This window comes from Drosophila biarmipes, unplaced genomic scaffold (assembly GCF_025231255.1).
Source record: "Drosophila biarmipes strain raj3 unplaced genomic scaffold, RU_DBia_V1.1 ptg000009l, whole genome shotgun sequence".
NCBI lineage: Eukaryota > Metazoa > Arthropoda > Insecta > Diptera > Drosophilidae > Drosophila > Drosophila biarmipes.
The window spans coordinates 983,862-999,276 of record NW_026114530.1 but is presented as its reverse complement, the minus strand read 5'-3'; the positions used below and the strand labels follow the sequence as shown (position 1 = coordinate 999,276).

At 40.1% G+C, this 15,415-nt stretch overlaps 1 protein-coding gene across 3 annotated transcripts in view; it reads left to right on the top strand.

The window, feature by feature from the left end:
• Positions 1–11,207: 11,207 nt before the first annotated feature.
• The window catches only part of LOC108026994 (serine/threonine-protein kinase GG21441), a 29,193-nt gene continuing 24,985 nt past the window's right edge, over positions 11,208–15,415 (top strand). Inside the window, exons 1-2 of one of the 3 annotated variants that reach the window (XR_006367470.2) lie at positions 11,208–11,515; positions 11,584–12,235. The gene's annotated coding sequence lies outside the window, so the exon portion shown is untranslated. Of the gene's footprint in view, positions 11,516–11,583; positions 12,236–15,415 lie in introns of those variants that run through there. The other 2 variants (XM_050889941.1, XM_050889942.1) reach the window with 2 other exon arrangements.

The following is a 15,415-nucleotide window of genomic DNA, read 5'->3' as shown; positions in this document are numbered from 1 at the left end:
CCGTCTTCTTCCTAACCATCACGATGGGAGAGCTGGATGTGCTGGTTGAGTGCTCTATGCATTCCATTTGGAGTAGCTCGTTCACCTTCGCATTGATCTCCCCTTGAGCTTTCGGATTCTTCGGGTAGTATCGCTCTTTTATTGGCTTGTCGTCCTTCATCGTTATTTGATGCTCTGCCATGGTTTTAAAACTGGCTAGCTCTGCCTCCAGGAACTTCGCTGTGTCGTCATAATCTGCTTCCTCTTGTACACTGCTACTGATATCCTCTCTCTCTTTTAATTCATTTTACGTATATTCTCCAAATTTCAATGTCCTACGTTAGGTATTTATCATAGCTCCCATACAAATGTAAAAAAAAACCATATTCAACAATATAAATGTTCACATTTTTTTTTTTTTAATTTTTAAGTATTTTATTTTTTAATTTACATTTTAACTAATGAGTTTATTTTCTATATATTATTCGCTACTATTATTTGGAATCTGAAGATTCAAAATCATTATTTAAATGTGGGAAATTTATTAGAAGACCAGTAACAACTTTATCAAATTTAATAGATTTAACCGAATTTGTTGACTTTTTAGACAATGATATTATTAGTGGATCAGACACGAGTAATGCGTGCATAACATTTTCCATTGTATTAGATCTATTATTCTTTCGAGAATGATTCTCCCGTATATTCCGGAATCCTTATTCCTGGCTTCAAGGGCTTCTTCAGACATCATGCCAATAGGAAGACCTACATTCTTTATGATGTCTGCACCATGAATTAAAATCTTATGGACAGATGATGGCATATAAAACCATGGATACAATTCGACAAACATTTCATCTGATTTCATGGCATATGAACTAAATGCATCCATATTGATTTCGTAGCCACAAGTTAATGCACGTAGAATAACACTAAAATTATAAATGAGTGCCTCGCTAACTCCTGTGATGCGTGATACCAAATCAGGTTGACTGAAAAATCGTCTAGCTGTATTACCATTGTTGGCATTGCCACTACCAGCCATTGGTATGACCACTAAAATGCCCATTTCTTTCCATAGTTCGGACTGTAATTTTAATTTTCTAGCTTCCACCTCTGGCTTATCTGTGCAGCGAAGTTGACATTTTTTAATGGAAAGTCTGTATGATAAATGTAAAACACATTCAAAGAATCTAATCCAGGCATGAAGACTAGATAAGCCATATTTTAATAGATCTGAGTCAATCGGGTAACGCTTCACCAGATCCAAATTGTTCATGTCTTTTGGTACTGCTCTACAAATTCCACATGTCTGTGTGGATGCTTCTGCCAGAACACCAAATGTTTTACCATCCACCATCGTCAGATGAAATTCATGGAGTATGGTATATGAGCTTGTCAGTGTTGGCTTGATCGACGTTACTTGGCTTCTAACATTGTCAGTCTCCAGTTACTAATTCACTTGTCTCTTTCTGACAAATGAGTTTTATGGGACGACAATAGCGGGTTGATGAAGGTCGCGTGTTCTTCCACTATATTGTCGAACCAAGCTGAACTTGTAATGGTACAAGGCAAACAGTAAATAAATGCTGATCGACCATACTTGTTTCACCATCTTGAAACTTTTGGCGATAGGTCGCGTGGCCACTGCTTCCATCGCAGCCCCATTTGTAAATTGCAGTCAAACTTCTGTTATTATTTTCCTCTGCAACATGATTTTCAACAATCTGCGAGTGCGCATTTATGATACGGCTTACCGTATGGTCTACTAAATTCTGTAGAGTTATTTCACCAGAATAATCGGTTACTTTTAGTCCGTCTGGGTAACACATAATCTTTGCTTTTTGCAGCCTATGGTAGTTGGGGTATACATCTGCATTCCTCTCCTTGGCACTTATTCGCGTTAGCTGGTATGTATGTTTTGTGTGCCCAACATCTAATACAGTGCAAGCGCTTCATCAGGTGAGAAGGGAACAGGTAATTTCACTGGTGTGTCCAATGGCTTCTTTATTTGTTGTCCAGCACTCTCATCTGCATTAAGTGTGGCAACAATTTTTGAAGCCGTTCGCTTTCCAGATTAATACAAACTGGAGCTTGTAGCCACCATCAATTGTTCACAATTTGCTTGTTCCATAAGAGTAGACACTTGTTTGATCTGCGCCTTAGGGCACAAATCACCAAAATCCTTTTTAGGCCTACCAATATCTGATGTCGACGTGAAATTGTATAAAATGAGCGGCATATCAAGCCATTTCTGATTTTTCTTCTCAAATGGCAATCCTTCCATTTCACTGCAAGCCTGCATACAAAATTGGTCAATTTTTTATTAATTTCTTTAATATCGTTGTCAGATATGTTTATATTCTTCAAAATTGTGCCAAATACATATTCATTTAGCACCAACAATCTTCTTGATGCGACATTTTCGCCAAGCCACCTGCAAAACTGAACACGCTTTGGGACTGAAATTTCACCTAAAAAGTGCAATAATCTTAAGAGTTAGACGTAGTTGGTTATCATTTTGGACATGTTCACATCACAGGAACCCATACTTTACATAAATACTAAAATAAGCTTGAATATGATTGAATAACGTTAGTTATAGTCCAATGAAGTTAGTAAACTGCTCAAAGCAAAATCTTGCAAAAGCAACTTACAAATTACACATTTTTTAGATGTACATGGAAAGACAGGTCACGAACATACAATTTATATTTAGTACATACCTTATTTTAAGGGAAACAAAAGTTATTTATATCAAAATACTCAAATATATCACTTGTTTTGATAATTTAAAACGAATCACAAATAACCTCAAATATTTGTGTAGACACGTTCCGCAAATAGGTTAAGTTTCAAAGATCGCAGCCGATAAGAGATGCACTGAAAAGCTCATTAAAAAGCTTTTTTGAGCTTTGCAGAGTATTATTAATCAAATAAAATCAAAACTCAACGTATTTTTCAAAAGTCAAAAATCTACTTTTATTCCGCTAGATATCTTATTGGATCCACTGTGCGCTGCGGACAACTGCTGCTCCTCCTCGATTAGCTTGCCCGTTAGTTTGGAGAGGAAGCATCTTGCGACCCCCGCTCGCCTCTCTGCGGCTGAGGTCGCTGGGCATTTCCCGCCTGCTGGCAGCACTCGACGCTCCTGACACCTACTCTCCCGCACACCCAGCAGAACAACAGGCGTTGGAGTCGACATCCTCGTGCCCACGGACACTGGGCCGCCGCACCTTCGGCAGGCCTCATGGGGATCTGCAATGTGTGTCGTTCTCCGCGGCCTCTGTGTTGTGTTTGGCGGTCTCCACACCGTGTTCACTGGTTGTATCTGTTGCTGCTGTGGTGGCGTCCATTGGCCTCCCCGTGGTGCTCCTGTCGTGGGACTCGTTGCGGCGGTGAAAATTGGTCATCTCTCCGTGTCTCCTGGCTATCTGTCTCCTCGCATTTTCTGCACGTGACCAGCGTTGGTGGTGGCGACTTTGCCTTTGATAACTTGTTTTCTTGGGAGAACGCTTCCCGCTCCTTTTCCAGTTCTTCGTATTCATCGGCTAATAGCATCAACGCGTCCAGGTCCGGCACTTTGTAAGCCCTTAGGAAGATCCTTAGGCTTGGGGTGCAGTTTTCCTTTATAATCTTTAAGGTGTGTTTCGCAGAATAGTTTAGTGGCATGTCGATCATGTAGTCTTTAAATGACTCACTGAAACCCTGCTATCGTTGCCTGACCTGATCCGACAGCCTTGTAAAGAAATCTCTCGGCAGAAAGTAAAGATGGAAGCTCTCAATGAACTCCGCCCAGGATTTCCATTGTTTATTGTTGGCAATAAACCACTTCAACGCCATTCCTTTCAGCAACTCCGGAATTGCTCGGGGGATCATGTCTAGGTCTAAGCCGTTGGTGTTGGCGGATCATTCAACTTGTTCCAGGAACTCGAACGGTTTCTCCGCCCCGTCGAACATGAATGACCACTCGCGGACTTGTTTAACGACCCTTGCATAATCCTCCTGGCTGTGTCTAGAGGTCAGCATCGTTGTCTTCCTGTCCTGGCTTGACTCTCTCCTTTGAGCCTCCCTTTGCAGGTTATCCCCTTCAGCGTTAGTTAGCGTGATACTCGGGCCGGTTCTGTCGTAATACATGGCTTCCAACTCAGCCCAGATGTCGGCAAGTTGTGGGTCGTTCTCTGTTTCGGAGTAATACTCTGACAATGTCCTCCTCATGTCCTCTAATCTGCCGTCCAGGGCGACATTAAGCCTTTGTGCGACATGGGCGAAGTCCTCCTTCTTAAGGCGGTAAATCCACTTCTTTCCCATTCTGTTTATTTTGCTTTCACCGCTGGGACAATCACGTTTTGGGCGCCAGATGTAACGAACTGATTTCTTTGGTTTCTGCTCGCTACGGTATTTGTGCGGCTAGCTCAGTAGATTGTGTGTGTTCGTCCCACCAAATTTATATAAACGTGACCCGCCCAGTAGTTCAGTGAAAAAGCACAGAATTCTCGGGTTCGGAGTGGGTTTATTGCGGGTATAACTGAAGTCGGCTTTATAGTTTGCATGTCTCGCTGTCTCCGACGGTGTGTTGTCTTGTCGCTCCTTGAAGATTCTTGGCCGCTGATTGCTCCTGACGTGGCTGGCTCGGTGACTGCTCGGCCACGATTCAGACTCGCTATGGGGTCAGCCTTGCGGGCTTAGGGATGCGTCACCGTTGTCAGACTAGGGTGAACAGACTGACGAGCTCTCCAGGATCACTCCTCTCGATACCCGACCGCCTGCCCCTTGCTCTGTCCCGGATGGTCCCACGGGCTTCCGCTCAGATCGTGCGGACAGTCAAGGCAGAACGCCAGGAAGCTGCATCGCTCTTCACTTCGCTTCTATGCCTCGTGTAAACGAACGTCCACCCTAGCCTCACCCTTTCGTGTACTGTCCGTGCCGTTCCTACGGGCTCGATACTCCTTGCGTGGCCGTTGCGGTGTGGTTTCCTGCTTGCTGGTGGCGATGTCCTGCGAACTGCTCCTGACAGGGTGGCTGTACGTCTTGACTTCTGTGCTGAGTTCGTGGGCATACGCCGATCCGGGACTTCTCTCCCTTCTGGCTCGTGACTCTCGGGGTTCTGTTGCGCCGCTCCGGGACTTCTCTCCCTTCTGGCTCGCTACTCTCGGGATTCTGTTGCGCCGCTTCGGGACTTCTCTCCCTTCTGGCTCGCTACTCTAGGAGTTCTGTTGCGCCGCTCCGGGACTTCTCTCCCTTCTGGCTCGCTACTCTCGGGGTTCTGTTGCGCCGCTCCGGGACTTCTCTCCCTTCTGGCTCGCTACTCTAGGGGCTCTGTTGCGCCGCTCCGGGACTTCTCTCCCTTCTGGCTCGCTACTCTCGGGGTTCTGTTGCGCCGCTCCGGGACTTCTCTTCCTTCTGGCTGATCGCGCCAGGACCTGCTCAACTCCACTTGGCGCACTGGGCTCACGCCGGGATACGTCCGCGTAGTGCTTGGGCGAGGTACACTGGGCTCGACAAGCTTACCCCCGAGCTCACGATTTCAAATCTAAGTCTAGTGACCCTCCAGAGGTAACGCCAGGAAATCGTCGGTAGGACAGAACAGAACTTAGCCATGTGGTGCCTCCTTAGACCTCAGCCACCTGTGTTTCAGTTCGGAGATTCCTAGTAATCCCAATCCCGAACGTCTCGACTGACAATCTTGCTCCTCGTAGGCTCCCACGGCGCTACTTCCGACGACTCGCCCTGGTGTGGCTCCCTAGTAGCTTGCTTGGTTGGATTTCGTTCGACTGCTTGTCTTAACCCTTGATTATCGTACTCGACTGATGCTCTCAACTGACTGCTCGCTCTTGACTGACTGATCTCGACTGAATCCTCCCGCTGCCTGCGCCCTACGGGTTTATATAGGGCCTCTGGGAACCGTTATTTCCCTTTTGCACACGGCCCGCCAAAACTCTCCAGACCGGATCCAAAGTCCATGGTTCCTGTTTGACCCTCTTGTCCTTGACGCACTGCTTCCCGCCGCCTTCCACCCTGATGCTGCCGTCCCGCTGATCCCGGAGACGCATGTGGCATGTTTGTCTGCCGCACCGCTGCAGAGATGTTGCACCTTCTTTCTCGGTCCAAAGTTCACGGCCGCGTCCAAAGTCCGGCGGCGTCCCGATACTCCTTTTTGCACACGGCACTCTCGCTCCGCCCGCCAAGTCTCCGCTCTCTCCTTCTCCATTGTTGGTCTCCAAACTCTCTTGGTCTCCGAACCCTCTTGCTCTCCAAACTCTCTCGCTCTCCAAATTCTCTTGTCTCCAAACTCTCTTACTCCTTTTTGCACTCGCCACTCTCGCTCCGCCCGCCACGTCTCCGCTCACTCCTTCTCCATTGTTGGTCTCCAAACTCTCTTGGTCTCCAAACTCTCTTGGTCTCCAAACTCTCTTGGTCTCCAAACTCTCTTGGTCTCCAAACTCTCTAGGTCTCCAAACCCTCTTGCTCTCCTAACTCTCTCGCTCTCCAAATTCTCTTGTCTCCAAACTCTATTCTATATATATATATTTTATCGTTGCCATAGGAACGATCGGAAAATTGGTGGTAAAATAATATGAAAAGAATTATATCTATGGTGTTTTTTAACATATAACCTTCTAAGCTTGAAAAAAACATTTTTTTATCGGTTTGGAATTTTGACTATATCATCTAGCTGTTATAGGAAAGATCCGAAAACGGGTAAGGAAATAATATGAAAAAAATAACTTACCACCGGTAAGGTGCACACATCAGCAAAAACGCTGACGTTGCTCGTCGCTCAGAGAGCTCTTACAATTGTACATACAACGACATGGATGATACTGGCCTCCAACAGGTTAATGACAGTTGCTATTTCGGCAATGAGGCAGTTTTACAACTTAATAATGCTAGCGAAAGTCTTCAGCATTGTCATCGGTACATTTAAAATCTTTTGAGGCATCTGCGGACGCAAGATCGCAGACTTATTTGCTGAATTCTGAATAATTCCTCGACCTCCGTTTAGCTGAGTAAAGGGTATCAGAGTTTCGGCATCCCAATACGCTATATTTTTATTGTTTTCTTTGTTTTTAAACTACCTTATAGTTTCGAAAAAAAGTTCCACTTGTGAATCACGTTGTGTATACGGAGTGGCGTGTCAGCTTGCACGAGTGAAGAACAAGTGGCGCTTCATATACAAAGTGAGTTCCAAAGTAAACAGGAACTTTTTTAATTTATCGCCCTCTAGTGGCGCCATCTATATGTCAACTGGTGCGTTAGAATCTGCTATCGTTTATCGACTTCCAGTAAAAATTTCATGACATTTCATCTATTGAGAGTGAGGTTATTGCGTTTTAAGAGTCAGTATGTTTTTGTCATCGGTGCGAAAATGAGCTTCAAACAAAGAGCCAACATTAAATTTTGTTTTAAAATAGGTAAAACTTTTCCCGAAACGTTTCAATTGATGAAACAAGTTTATGGCGATGATTTCCTATCCCGTGAGGACATTAATGACGATGAACATGTGGGCCAAAATATCGCGCCTGGAGAAGTCAAAAGTGAAGACAATGCTGATTTGTTTTTATGATTCAAAGGGTATTGGCCATAAAGAATTTCTTCCGCCCGGCCAAAACGTTAATGCGGTATTCTGCCTTGGGATTTTGAAGCGTTTGGTGCGCCGTATTCGACGTGTTCGGCCGGAATATCGCGAAGATGGAAGTTGGCGTTTGTTGCACGCTTGTGTCTGACTATTTGACCAAAAATCACATTTTAACAATCAACCACTCCTCGTATTCACCTGGACCCGTGCGACTCCTACCTTTTCGGAAAAATGCATTTGCCGATGAAGGGAAAGCGTTGTGCAGACGTAGAGACCATTCAAAAGGTTTGCCCCGACATACAGACGGCCATACCGGGCAACGAGCTAAAACATTCGTTCGACTTGCTTTTGGACCGTGCAAACGCTGTATTAAGGCAGAAGGAGACTATTTTGAATAAAATAAATTGATTTTGCCGACATGACACGTCCCAATTGAAATCACTTCGGAAAATATGAACTTTTCCAATAAAGTTTACCTATTAAAATATTGATATTAAAATACATACATATTTATTCGCATTTTACCTTGCTTTATTTACAGTCAAATATTTATGTTTTCTAAATCTAAAAATTTGTTTTTTGTTCGTCATCGCCATCGAATCCCTGTCCAACGCCCCTTAAAAAAATAAGCGCATGTGTTTTACTTGTATACTTGTATATTTACCTTTTCGAACAGTGTAAAACCCTTTGCTTGATTTTTTTTCAATACGCCAACTTCGGGTAATGAAACCATAATATTCTAGGTTATGTTGCAAAACCTACAACAAGATCTCAAAATGCGTAGCACTTACCTGACTTTATTTCTTTTTTAATATCACTTTAATAAATAAATAAATTTAATAAATCAAAATTTTATGCAGAACACAATTAAAACAGTCTCCTGCTTCTCTTTTCATACCTCAAACGGAATGCACCAGGTCTTCGTCTTTTTTTGGTTTCTTGCTAATCATAAGAGAGACGCAAAAAAATAGGATAGTCTGTTAGTTGTCTCTTCGACCGCCGAGGGTAGGCAAATTATAAGTCACAGAAAGAGAGGGAAACCTCCGAAGATCTGCTTCTTTTGTTGCGACGTTTCTGACCGCCTAAAGTATATATAGTCTTGATCAGCAATGCCCGTCTGTCTGTCCGTTTCTACGCAAACTAGTCTCTCAGTTTTAAAGCTATCGGACTGAAACATTCCCAAAAGTCTTCTTTCTATTGCAGGAAGTATATAAGTCGGAACCAGCCGGATCGGACAACTATATCTTATAGCTTCCATAGGAACTATCGGGGAAAAAAATTTTAAAAAATTATATCTTCGGTGTATTTTAACATATAACCTTCTAAGCCTAAAAATACCATTTTCTAATAAGTTTTGAATTTCGAATTAAATTTTATCAAAATCATATAGCTGCCATAGGAACGATCGGAAAATTAGTAGGAATTTAATAAGAAAAAATTATATACATATATTATATAGAATAGTTTGCGTAGAAACGGCCGGACAGACAAACGGACATTGCTAGATCGACTCGTATAGTCACGCTGATCAAGAATATACTTAAAAATATAAAAAGTGCTATTCCCAATATAATAAGATAATATGTCAAAAAACACCGAAGCTACATTTTTATTGCTAAATTTTGTTGTCCGATCACTCGGTCTGGTATGCACTCATGACAAACTTGCGTCAATTCCCCATCTTTGATAGTTTTCGAAATCTCAGTACAAAAATGTATAATTTTTTGTAGTTTGTCGGCGATTTTTGGGCGTTATAGTGGCCCCCACATTGAGAACAATACATTTCAATTAGTATTTTTTTTTTTTTCATATTTACAATACCGCTTTTCGCTTATATATCTCCATTTCACTTTTGCTCCCTCAAACTGGCTAAAGGGTATCTGATAGTCGAGGCGCTCGACTAAAGCGTTCTTCCTTGTTTTTTTACACAAACATGTTTACAGAAACCGGCGACGGATTTGGGAACGGTTGGTTTGGAAATCACCCCATCTAAACCGTATGTGTTACAGAATTTCAAGAGGATACCTATTTTTGGAAAAATTACCTAAAAATAGCAAGGGCTGGATATACATATAAAGAAAATATCAAATATTGGAAAAGTTAAAGAATTTTTTTTACTTATTATATATATTTTCCAAAACTTTTAATGTATGCCCTCTTTACGAAATCACAAAAAAAGAACTTTTAAACATATTGTATAAAAAAAAACCTTTAAAAATTTACATTACCCGCCAGGTTACATACTGCATGCCTAAGCAGCTATTTGCGGCTGCTAAATGGTTTATTTATATTTGTAAATTGTTAAGAATATTATAAGCAGATCGAAATGCCATCTGCATGAATTCTTGCTCTAGAGCACATGCGAAGATAAAAACTTCAAGAGGCTGGGATGCAGCGCAGAATCCTTAGAAGCTCCACCGATTTTCTTTCGCAAAAAGATGGAACGTAAGGTCATTTAAAATTTTATTTGCCGCTAAAAAAATATCCAAATAAATCTTAAAAAACATTTATGATAGTGTTTCATCTGATTGAGGAGCATATCCCAAAATCGTCAATCCCGTCCTTGTTCCAGCTGGACACGGTTCTGCGGTTCTCCTAGCAGTTGGGTTCTTTTAAACAGTAATGGTAAGGACTCGCACCTCGCCCTTTCTAGAACCACAAAATTTTGTGGTATGTTCTTCTCTTTATGAAAATTATTCTTCCCCGAAATTCAACCAAACCAATGAGGCAGTGGTCACAAGAACGCGTTCGCCCCGAGTAAGTCCTTTCGCAATGTCGAGATTTTCGCGACTGATTTGAAAGAATACTGTATCTTGTGCTGCTGACCTATGTTTAACCTGACAACTTGCATTAGTTAAAATTTTTAATAACTAAAAATTGTTTACTTTTACTTTTCGTGTTTTGTTTTTCATCATAGCCGGCTTCTTATCCGCCAAAAAATAAGACATTTTTTACGCAGTGTTGCCAACTTTTTGCAAAGGTGGCATGTTCATATAGAGTTTCTCAGTAATTACAACTTCTTTAAGCATAAAGTTCTACCAAAACATGTTGTATATTTTACTACAGTACTATGTATCGTACTGAAAATAGTTCGTTATCACAACATATCGATAACTTCTTCGAAATTTTGTATATTAAAGTTCGAGCGAATTGGTATCAACGTCAAGCTGGACGGTTTGCAGACGTTTTTTTAGCTATTATTTTCAAGACCCGAAGTATATTTAAAATTGTAGCTGATGATAGTTCTTATATTTCATTAGTGTTGTCTCAAATAAAGTTTTATTAATGGCAAACATTTGTAAGTTGGTTTATTTTATGAAAACGTCTGTCAAAATCGGGAGATTTAGAAACCGTCTGTGACACCGAGATTTGCTTGGAAATTTGGCTGGAAGAAAATAATCGGTTTCTTAGTCGGTTAAACCCTAATCCACCCGACCGTCATCTCTATCAGCTGAGATTGATTAAGTGCATGAAATAAAAAGCTCGAAAGCTTTTGTTTAACGCTCTTAAGGAATGTTGAAACCCATGGCTTATGCTTTACATTTCTTAAAATATAGAATTTGCCCATGTTTATACGACACGGCGGAATTCATGCTAAATGTATCTAACAGAGGGGTCGGACCTATGGAGAAAGGTGTCGCTGAAGCGGAAACCCGGCTGTGTGAATTGTCTATTAGTGATGTCTCAAAAACATCGAAAGTCGCCAAAAAACATCGGTGTTTCTAAAAACGTTATAATCATCGATGTTTGTCTATCACTAAGATTTCTGACATCATGGTGATTTCGAGTAATGTTAATTTGAGTTCACGACTATAAAAAAACATTTATGTGTCAAGAGTGGTTTAAGATTCCTTTCTCTTTGTAACACATATATTTTAAAAGCTTCGTAATTGGGGACCGTGCAACCATCATCAATTATTATTAAAAGGTAGTTTTTATATATATGAGCAAAAACAAGTAAGTGTGAGCAAATTAAAGTTTAATGACAATCTGTATCTTTGTTCATTATTCGCACTCTGTTTTAGGTTTTAAACCACCGATAGTTAAACGAAATAAATTAAGCATACATCATTTGTTTTGCAGCAGAAATAACAAGAAAGTTAATTAACAACCCGAAGTTTGTATACCCTTGCAGTAATAAGAAATCAAACAAAAAAACATCTGAACGTGGTAAAGTTCTGATATCGACTTTTGTGGCGAATGATGCTTGCTTACTCGACTAAATAAATACAATTTCTAAAATTTTCTACGCCTACTACTACTAAGTCCCCAAACGGCTAAAACGCTAAACCGCAACGCTGCACGCTTGTGTCTGACTATTTGACCAAAAATCACATTTTAACAATCAACCACTCCTCGTATTCACCTGGACCCGTGCGACTCCTACCTTTTCGGAAAAATGCATTTGCCGATGAAGGGAAAGCGTTGTGCAGACGTAGAGACCATTCAAAAGGTTTGCCCCGACATACAGACGGCCATACCGGGCAACGAGCTAAAACATTCGTTCGACTTGCTTTTGGACCGTGCAAACGCTGTATTAAGGCAGAAGGAGACTATTTTGAATAAAATAAATTGATTTTGCCGACATGACACGTCCCAATTGAAATCACTTCGGAAAATATGAACTTTTCCAATAAAGTTTACCTATTAAAATATTGATATTAAAATACATACATATTTATTCGCATTTTACCTTGCTTTATTTACAGTCAAATATTTATGTTTTCTAAATCTAAAAATTTGTTTTTTGTTCGTCATCGCCATCGAATCCCTGTCCAACGCCCCTTAAAAAAATAAGCGCATGTGTTTTACTTGTATACTTGTATATTTACCTTTTCGAACAGTGTAAAACCCTTTGCTTGATTTTTTTTCAATACGCCAACTTCGGGTAATGAAACCATAATATTCTAGGTTATGTTGCAAAACCTACAACAAGATCTCAAAATGCGTAGCACTTACCTGACTTTATTTCTTTTTTAATATCACTTTAATAAATAAATAAATTTAATAAATCAAAATTTTATGCAGAACACAATTAAAACAGTCTCCTGCTTCTCTTTTCATACCTCAAACGGAATGCACCAGGTCTTCGTCTTTTTTTGGTTTCTTGCTAATCATAAGAGAGACGCAAAAAAATAGGATAGTCTGTTAGTTGTCTCTTCGACCGCCGAGGGTAGGCAAATTATAAGTCACAGAAAGAGAGGGAAACCTCCGAAGATCTGCTTCTTTTGTTGCGACGTTTCTGACCGCCTAAAGTATATATAGTCTTGATCAGCAATGCCCGTCTGTCTGTCCGTTTCTACGCAAACTAGTCTCTCAGTTTTAAAGCTATCGGACTGAAACATTCCCAAAAGTCTTCTTTCTATTGCAGGAAGTATATAAGTCGGAACCAGCCGGATCGGACAACTATATCTTATAGCTTCCATAGGAACTATCGGGGAAAAAAATTTTAAAAAATTATATCTTCGGTGTATTTTAACATATAACCTTCTAAGCCTAAAAATACCATTTTCTAATAAGTTTTGAATTTCGAATTAAATTTTATCAAAATCATATAGCTGCCATAGGAACGATCGGAAAATTAGTAGGAATTTAATAAGAAAAAATTATATACATATATTATATAGAATAGTTTGCGTAGAAACGGCCGGACAGACAAACGGACATTGCTAGATCGACTCGTATAGTCACGCTGATCAAGAATATACTTAAAAATATAAAAAGTGCTATTCCCAATATAATAAGATAATATGTCAAAAAACACCGAAGCTACATTTTTATTGCTAAATTTTGTTGTCCGATCACTCGGTCTGGTATGCACTCATGACAAACTTGCGTCAATTCCCCATCTTTGATAGTTTTCGAAATCTCAGTACAAAAATGTATAATTTTTTGTAGTTTGTCGGCGATTTTTGGGCGTTATAGTGGCCCCCACATTGAGAACAATACATTTCAATTAGTATTTTTTTTTTTTTCATATTTACAATACCGCTTTTCGCTTATATATCTCCATTTCACTTTTGCTCCCTCAAACTGGCTAAAGGGTATCTGATAGTCGAGGCGCTCGACTAAAGCGTTCTTCCTTGTTTTTTTACACAAACATGTTTACAGAAACCGGCGACGGATTTGGGAACGGTTGGTTTGGAAATCACCCCATCTAAACCGTATGTGTTACAGAATTTCAAGAGGATACCTATTTTTGGAAAAATTACCTAAAAATAGCAAGGGCTGGATATACATATAAAGAAAATATCAAATATTGGAAAAGTTAAAGAATTTTTTTTACTTATTATATATATTTTCCAAAACTTTTAATGTATGCCCTCTTTACGAAATCACAAAAAAAGAACTTTTAAACATATTGTATAAAAAAAAACCTTTAAAAATTTACATTACCCGCCAGGTTACATACTGCATGCCTAAGCAGCTATTTGCGGCTGCTAAATGGTTTATTTATATTTGTAAATTGTTAAGAATATTATAAGCAGATCGAAATGCCATCTGCATGAATTCTTGCTCTAGAGCACATGCGAAGATAAAAACTTCAAGAGGCTGGGATGCAGCGCAGAATCCTTAGAAGCTCCACCGATTTTCTTTCGCAAAAAGATGGAACGTAAGGTCATTTAAAATTTTATTTGCCGCTAAAAAAATATCCAAATAAATCTTAAAAAACATTTATGATAGTGTTTCATCTGATTGAGGAGCATATCCCAAAATCGTCAATCCCGTCCTTGTTCCAGCTGGACACGGTTCTGCGGTTCTCCTAGCAGTTGGGTTCTTTTAAACAGTAATGGTAAGGACTCGCACCTCGCCCTTTCTAGAACCACAAAATTTTGTGGTATGTTCTTCTCTTTATGAAAATTATTCTTCCCCGAAATTCAACCAAACCAATGAGGCAGTGGTCACAAGAACGCGTTCGCCCCGAGTAAGTCCTTTCGCAATGTCGAGATTTTCGCGACTGATTTGAAAGAATACTGTATCTTGTGCTGCTGACCTATGTTTAACCTGACAACTTGCATTAGTTAAAATTTTTAATAACTAAAAATTGTTTACTTTTACTTTTCGTGTTTTGTTTTTCATCATAGCCGGCTTCTTATCCGCCAAAAAATAAGACATTTTTTACGCAGTGTTGCCAACTTTTTGCAAAGGTGGCATGTTCATATAGAGTTTCTCAGTAATTACAACTTCTTTAAGCATAAAGTTCTACCAAAACATGTTGTATATTTTACTACAGTACTATGTATCGTACTGAAAATAGTTCGTTATCACAACATATCGATAACTTCTTCGAAATTTTGTATATTAAAGTTCGAGCGAATTGGTATCAACGTCAAGCTGGACGGTTTGCAGACGTTTTTTTAGCTATTATTTTCAAGACCCGAAGTATATTTAAAATTGTAGCTGATGATAGTTCTTATATTTCATTAGTGTTGTCTCAAATAAAGTTTTATTAATGGCAAACATTTGTAAGTTGGTTTATTTTATGAAAACGTCTGTCAAAATCGGGAGATTTAGAAACCGTCTGTGACACCGAGATTTGCTTGGAAATTTGGCTGGAAGAAAATAATCGGTTTCTTAGTCGGTTAAACCCTAATCCACCCGACCGTCATCTCTATCAGCTGAGATTGATTAAGTGCATGAAATAAAAAGCTCGAAAGCTTTTGTTTAACGCTCTTAAGGAATGTTGAAACCCATGGCTTATGCTTTACATTTCTTAAAATATAGAATTTGCCCATGTTTATACGACACGGCGGAATTCATGCTAAATGTATCTAACAGAGGGGTCGGACCTATGGAGAAAGGTGTCGCTGAAGCGGAAACCCGGCTGTGTGAATTGTCTATTAGTGATGTCTCAAA